Genomic DNA, 6687 nt, shown 5'->3' with positions numbered 1-6687 from the left:
CTGTCATTGGATTATCAACAGCCAATCAGAAGCGTCGTAAGGGACTGGCCTAGACGTCAAATGCACGGTTGAGGTGAATCTACTATAACAACCATTGAGAACAGAATCAAAAAAGGAACACTAGGACCTAACAGGCCTTAAACATCCAAGTTGCACAAGTGAGTGTGAGAGTGTGTGAGATTAAATATAATGAGGAATTTCTTGTATGTTTTGTTTCAGAATTGTGAGTTCGTGTGTGTGTGTGTGTGTTTGTTTCCGTAACATTTGAACAAACTACTATGCATTTCAGGGACCGCGAGTCATAATTTTTCTCAAATATCTTTCAAACTAATTATTTGATCGAAATGGTACTTTACACAGTGTACAAGACACCGCGCCCTCATTTTTGGTAGCATAGTTCGTTATCAAATGGTGTTAGTTAAGGTGTTTACTCTTGACTTTTAAAGGCAAAGTCTCATGAGTCAGCAGGTTTCATTTACAGGTTCGAACGCCCGCTTTCCCCCATCCCTTCCCTTTCCCTCCCTCCCTTTCTCTCACTCTTTCTTTATCGCTGTTTTTCTCATCCCCCCCCCCCCCCCCCCCCCCCCCCCCCCCCTTCATTACCTCTATGTAATTACAATATGGAATAAAATACCATTTTCCATGATATTTTTCAATACCAGCAGATAATTGGAGTTCATAATGAAGAGGATAGGGAGGTTTGACATCATAATAATGGTTAATTTTTTCGAATGTATTCTGTTTATAGTATCCTTGACGTGTCAGGTAATACCGTAATGCTAAGGGATTGTCTGTCGGCTGTATTTACTGTGTAATTGATGAAGACGGATTTTTCATCGCTGTCATGGCCGCCATGATAATTTGTCTGCGTCGTTGCAGAAATGCATTTGAAACAAGAATCCAAACTATATAAAAAAATTAAGAAAGCTAACTATAGGTTATGGATCAATCTCAGTAGGTAAGTGAGACGGTCCAGAGCCTTCGAGGATGAATACTGGTCCACGGATAACATTCACACTGTAGATCCCGTCATTATCAACATCGACAGTGATAACGAAGATGATTCGTCCCTTGATAGTGACGAAGACTGTGAATAAAGTTCCTATGATATTCTAAATTGAGAGAGAGAGAGAGAGAGAGAGAGAGAGAGAGAGAGAGAGAGAGAGAGAGAGAGAGAGAGAGAAGCCAATTTCATAATTCCTTTACCACTCTAAATATTAGTGTTAATTATGCTATACTGGATTGTCAGTTAAACTGTGATTTAATTTTGGTTACCTGATTGTCATGAGGCAATGATAAAATAAACATCTCCGTTTTCTTTAAGATGCACTTGTGAACTGAGGTAGACTTGAGAATTCCTATCGTTCAAATTCATAAGCAACAAGTATATTCAGATTAGAAGTGATGAAATCTATTGATGAATATATATCACCAGCATTTTTTCGTCTGTTGCCGTCAAGGAATAAAAATCGAGCGACTCTTTAATTATAACAGTTTGCGATGCTGCAAAATAGATACAAACCTGTGAAAGATATAAGAAAATTGATTTCTTAACTGATTATGATTGAGGCGAAAAATGGATATAATCAAAAGGCAAGAAATTCAACTCATTCACTAAACTCAATACGGTACAAGAATTACATCCTTATTACTGGCGTTAGATTAATAGAAACGAAATGGCAGTGTGATATGAATAGAAAAACACAGATATACAGTGATATTATGATAGTAGTTTCCCCCAAATTATACGCATCTTCTATTTTATGTTTTCTCCTTTACGGCAATTCACCTACTGAGCATTAAGGAAGTAGACAAAGCTCCTCCTCCTACTTGGAGGATCTAAGGGAAGTGAGGAGACCTTGGTGAACAGGGTGACGGTCTTTAGCCGACCCCCATTTATATAATTTAAGAAAATACAAAAACAATAATTAAATGAACAAAGATTCTACAAAAACCAACATATTTATTACATTCAAGTTCACTTGATATAATAAAATAGGAAGGAAAGGGGCAAATCATCGGGGTGCGGGGAAGGGGGGGGGGGGGGAGACGGGAATGCCAGATAAGTGGGTTGTGGGAGGATGATGATGGGAAGGGTGAGGGAGGGATGTAGGGAGGGACGAGATGGGAGTAAAGCACACTCGAAAGCATAGGTTGGCAATGCTTGGCAACACCTTGTAAGTCAAGAGCTTCGCGTCCCTGAAATGCATAGTAAAGCTCCGTTAAATTAACGTAATTCTTCAGGCCACAAAAGTTACTGTAATCAAAACCTTAAACAGACAATGTACTTAAACTTTCCACGAATATATAATTGTAGCTTTTGCTTCATCAAATTAAAGCAAGAAGAATCTTTGAAAAGGGACCCACGGTTGATGTTACTCCCTATCGAAGTCATTTTAATTAGATCTCTCTCTCTCTCTCTCTCTCTCTCTCTCTCCACACACACACACAATTCATTCCCAAAATGAAAATGGAAACTTTTGCACAAGCAATGACCGCAATAACCTAAAACATTTCCCTACCAATTACCCCTAATTAGCAAAAAGCCAAAATGAAACAGCAAAAATAAAAGGTAAAATAAATTTACTTAAAAGTTGTTTCAATAGTTTTGCCATAACATGTAACTCTTAAGTATCCCTGGGAACCTAATTTTGTAACTTCAGCTCTGTGTCATGCGAAACTGTAGCTTTTCATTCAGGAATTTGTTTGTAAGGTCAGGGGTTATTGGGAAGACAGATCCAGTGCCAGTAATAACCCAGAAATGAGGAAAAAAAAGGAAGGAGAGAGGGAGAGAATGAAAGGAAGAAGGGTATGGTTTAATCACAAAGGAAGCGCTTTCCTTCCTCTTAAAGGGAGAAAGGTTATTCAAGAACCAGGAAACACGGAAGCAGAAAAAGAAATCCAAACCAATAGTCAATTTGTACAGTGATCAGCCTTATTATACAGCAAATTACAAAAGCGAAACGCTTACTAAGGAATGTCGGACTTCAAACGGTCCCAAATTGTTTGCCACAGAAAAGCGAAAAATGGAATTTGAATGCTATCTGACATTCCCAGATACCAAGATTCGGACTATAGTGGTTCTCAAATAATACCATTGATAATTATCTAGCTAATTAAGGTTCGCACATACCGATTTACTGACAAGACAAGGGTGCTGTTTACCAAATTGATGAGGTTCCAGCATGGAGATGGGACAATATGCTCTCTTATTTCCAATATCCTAATCTCTAGTATTCTCAAAACATTAGAAACAGTCCCGGGATTACAGTTACGTATGTCTGAAATTGTCTGCATGTCAATGGGCTTCTATCATGGGTACTGGACAATATGACCTCGTATTTCCACTGCCTCACGTTCTAATGCTCTCAAGAAATCAGGTACAGTCACCTATTTCCTCTGACCTAATTTCTAATATTCTCAAACCATCAGACAGTCACAGGAATTCGAAGCTATATGTGTCTTAAGTGTTTTACATGTAAAAAAAATGGTCAGAATTTCAGATCATACGTCTCATGTACTAATTGTTTTCAAGGACTTTTCTTTGTAAAACGACGGATTTTGTGATGAATAAGATAAGTCTTTAGAAGTAAATAAAAAAATAAATGAGAAGAATGAAAGAAGAAAGACAGCAGGTGACAATAAGTTGGTCTAGAAAACTACCAAAGGATAAACGATGATAATATTCATAAATACGAAATTAAGAAATAAAATCAAAATAAAAAATAAAAATAAGAAATAAAGATAAATGTCAAAATAAAACTATACATAAAGGATAAGATCAAATGAGCAGCCATATTTACCTTTCAAGTTTCGGAGGATTGAAGACCCTGCCGAGCGCCGAGGGCTTCTCCATCCTCTCCCGCTCCAGGGAACTCGCCGAAGGCCCCAGGGTGTTGGCGCGGGTGAGGGACGGGGTGGCCCTGGGCGAGCCCTTTAAAGGCGAAGGCGAGGGGCTGGACCCCCACCCACCAACCGCCCCGCCGCCGCCCCCCACGCCTTTCAGGGCCCCTAAGCCGTCTTCTCCTCCGACAGCCCCAACGGCACCGTCCCCGCCCGAGGAGGAGGATGTGGCGGTAGTAGATGAAGAAGAAGGCCCTCCACCCGCACCGCCTCCTACCGGAGTGGGTGCGACGGTGAACTCTGCTGACGCGCTCATTGTATTGGCTCCTCCTTCTTCTCGGGAATCCCCCTCGACGTCTAAATCACCCCTTCGACTCCTAAAATCACCCTTTCGACTTCTAAATCACCCCTTCGACGTCTAAATCTACCCTCGACGTCTAAACTCACCCCTTCGACGTCTAAAACCACCTCCTCGACGTCTAAAAATCACCCTTTCGACTACTAATTCACCCTCCTAGACGTCCAAATCGCACCTCGATTTCTTAATCACCCTTTTGACTCCTAAATCACCCCTTCCACGTCTAAAAATCACCGCTTCGACTTCTTAATCGCCCCTCAACGTCTAAATCACCCCAGGAATTAAAAACAAAAATAAACGTTAGAATCTGTTAATTGGACACTCGACAATTTTCACACACAACTTGTTCAAAGCGGCACAATCGAAAACCAGAAGATGAGGCTTTTAATTTTTTTTCTTTTCTTTTCTTTCCCCTTCACGGCCTCAAAGGCTCAATGAAATCAAGAACTCCACCACTGCGAAGAGGACCAGAGTCACTGCAGAGTTCACTCCGCGCTTTCCACTCGACGTTTTCTTACAGCAAGAGGAGTCTCCTTAAAACCTGAAACGAGAAGGAAATGGAAGTTATTCATCCTGTGTTCGTAGGTATCACTTTTTATTTGCCTGGAAATAATAGTCGCTGTGCTTGAGGGTTTAACACTTTTAAAGGTTTATAGGTGATCACTTTTAAAGGTGACACTTTCAAAGGTAGTTCATTTAAAGGTGACACTTTTAAAGGTGATCACTATTAAAGGTGACACTTTTAAAGGTGACACTTTCAAAAGCAGCACTTTTAAAGGTGGCACTTTTAAACTTCTAAAAGGTGACACTTTCAAAAGTAGATCTTTTAAAGGTAACACTTTTAAAGGTGATCACTATTAAAGGTGACACTTTCAAAAGCAGCACTTTTAAAGGTAACATTTTTAAACTTTTAAAAGGTGACACTTTCAAGAGTAGCACTTTTAAAGGTAATACTTTTAAAGGTGAATTTGAAAGGTGACACTTCAAGTGATATATTTCGACGGTAATTACTGTCAGATATATTTTAACTTATTATTATTATTATTATTCAGAAGAAGAAGAAAAAACTTGTTCATACGGAACGTGCCCATCACAGAGGCCATTAAGCTCTCCTTTCAAATCACCTAGCACTGCCATCCTTTCAAGCTCTCCAGTGCCACAAAGGCCTATATTCAAACTCTCCCACAATCACAGTTATGGGAAAAGTCTGAGCGATTTCATTTAAAATAAAATCTGTTGGATGATAATGGCAAGGAAGGTGGAATTAAGTAGGTGGAAAATAATCTCCATAATGACATTCTGGTCATAGGGACTAATTAGACAATGTTCAATGATGGAATTAAATATTTCCATTTGAAACTTGACTATTGGTCGCACATAATTCAGAAAGCAATGAGAGTGATGTACAATATATACATGAGACATAAAATTATATACATGTGTGGCCACATACACATAACTAGTGAGTATTTTATAAATATACATATTTATATAAACACATATATGTGAATGAGCATATAATATATATGTATATTTATATTTATACATATATACGTATATATATATATATATATATATATATATATATATATCTATATCATATTTATATATATATATATATATATATATATATATATATATATATATATATATTATATAGTATATATATATATCAGTATTATAAATTATGTATATATATATATATATATATATATCTATATATATATATATGTATATATCTACCTATATATACATATATACACAAATTCAAAATAAATCATAAAATAACTGAATTCAAGGGAATATCATAATGCTGCAAACGAATATCATAACAAAATCTAAATGAAAGGAATAAAGAAAGAAACTCAACCTGAGACACACACACACACACACACACACACAATGCGAGGGGGTGAGAAACAAAGCCCTCCAGGAGAATTGGTAGTCAGTCAATAAGAAGAGGGGCAATAAAACGCTCTCACCAGGTGTCGTGTAAATACTTTCACGTTGATCAAACACAGAGATTTCTAAACCACCCTCCACTCGGAGAAGGTATTGATAATCTTCTTGCTATTACTATTTTCGTACGAGGCGACAGGAGAACAAATACATTAAAACTTCAATGTTAACGTAACAATTTACGCCATGAATATTTACTGAAGTTTAGATTCCTGTAGTGTAAAAGAAAATATCAGAGATTACGCTCAAAATATATAGCAATTTTAATTTCTCTTCAGAAGGCTGGGAGTGAATTCAACACTTCCCATTGCACTGAAAATAGACAAAATATTCAGTAATATTAACTTCTCTTCGAAAGGCTGAGAGCTCATTCTCTTCAAAAGTATGAAAATACTCAAAATGCATACAAATATTAACTTCTATTTAAAAGGGTGACGGTCCACTGAAAATTACATTATTTTTCGTTTATACATTTTTGCATGAGCACAAGCGCCACAGGCCAAGCGTTACACTCTTTGCAAAGGAAG

General features: G+C 37.6%; 1 long non-coding RNA gene across 1 annotated transcript in view; it reads right to left on the bottom strand.

Annotated features, from left to right (window-relative positions):
• Nucleotides 1-4154: 4154 nt before the first annotated feature.
• Nucleotides 4155-6687, bottom strand: part of LOC135217412 (uncharacterized) — a 108738-nt gene continuing 106205 nt past the window's right edge. Inside the window, exon 3 of the long non-coding RNA XR_010315123.1 lies at nt 4155-4742. This is a non-coding gene — a long non-coding RNA (uncharacterized LOC135217412). The remainder of the gene's footprint in view (nt 4743-6687) is intronic.

Source organism: Macrobrachium nipponense, chromosome 7 (assembly GCF_015104395.2).
Source record: "Macrobrachium nipponense isolate FS-2020 chromosome 7, ASM1510439v2, whole genome shotgun sequence".
NCBI lineage: Eukaryota > Metazoa > Arthropoda > Malacostraca > Decapoda > Palaemonidae > Macrobrachium > Macrobrachium nipponense.
The sequence above is the reverse complement of the archived record's forward strand: the minus strand, read 5'-3'. Positions and strand labels throughout refer to the sequence as shown.